The sequence below is a fragment of the Ipomoea triloba genome, chromosome 16, assembly GCF_003576645.1.
Source record: "Ipomoea triloba cultivar NCNSP0323 chromosome 16, ASM357664v1".
In the NCBI taxonomy this organism is placed as follows: Eukaryota; Viridiplantae; Streptophyta; class Magnoliopsida; order Solanales; family Convolvulaceae; genus Ipomoea; species Ipomoea triloba.
Genome location: NC_044931.1, coordinates 2,378,881 through 2,379,987, shown reverse-complemented (window position 1 = coordinate 2,379,987; position 1,107 = coordinate 2,378,881).

Here is a 1,107-nt window from a genome sequence, read left to right as displayed (position 1 = left end):
GTGAGATAGGTGGTTGGGCACTATCAGGAGAGATAGGGGGTTGACCATTACTTGAAGGCGATAAAGGGGGTTGAGCATTTTGTGGAGGAGAGAATGGGGGTTGGACATTACTTGGAGGAGAGATAGGGGGTTGATCATTACTTAGAGGTGAGACAGGAGGTTGACCATTATTTGGAGGTGAGACAGGGGGTTGGCCATTATCCGGAGGTGAGACAGGGGGTTGGTCATTACTTGGAGGAGAGATAGATGGTTGTTTATTGCTTTGGGGTGAAACAGGGGGTTGGATGATGCCATCATTACTAGGTGGAGTGATGGGTGGGGTTCCACTACTACCAGGAGAGATAGTGGGTTGGCCACTTCCCGGAGGTGGGATAGGGGGTTGGCCTCCTCCACCCGTGTTGCTAGGTGGTGAGAAAGGGGGTAGGCCAGTTTCGATACATGTACATGGAGTTGGGGTGGGTACGTATTGAGAATTGGCAAGGGCAAGGAATAGGAAAATAAGGGAAAGTAAAAGGATGGTCAGGCCTTGGGATTTGGAGGCCATACCCAAGAAATTAATGCAAATGTTTGTATTTCCTTTTTGTTAGTATGTTAATTGAAGAGTTTATGAAAGGTGAGTATTTATAATTGCAAGTGATGAGCTTGTTTTTTACAAAGAAACATGATTAATTGATCTAAAGGTACAATTTTACTTGGAGTGTCTAAATTTAAACTATTAACATATTGGTGTCTTCTTATTTAAAAAATCACACCTAATTCCCATAATTTTTTTTTCATTATTTCAATTCATGATGATTTCCTATTATTTATCATGCATAAAGGAACTTTCTAACTGAACAATATAAAAAATTTACTTCTTTATGTTATTTTAAAAATAATGTAGTCATAGCGTAGTTTTTTTTTTGAGTACTACTGACTCCGTTGCAATGTAATATCTGTTAATAACTATTTTTCTCAACCTACTGAAGCACAAAGAGTTAACACTGAGGCTCAAAGGCTCAAAGACTCATAGTGTAATTTAGTTAAGCCTCAAAAGCGAATTCGGAAACAGAAAATTTGACTAATGAGATTGTTGTACTCCGATACTGCCATTGTCCATGAAGTTAT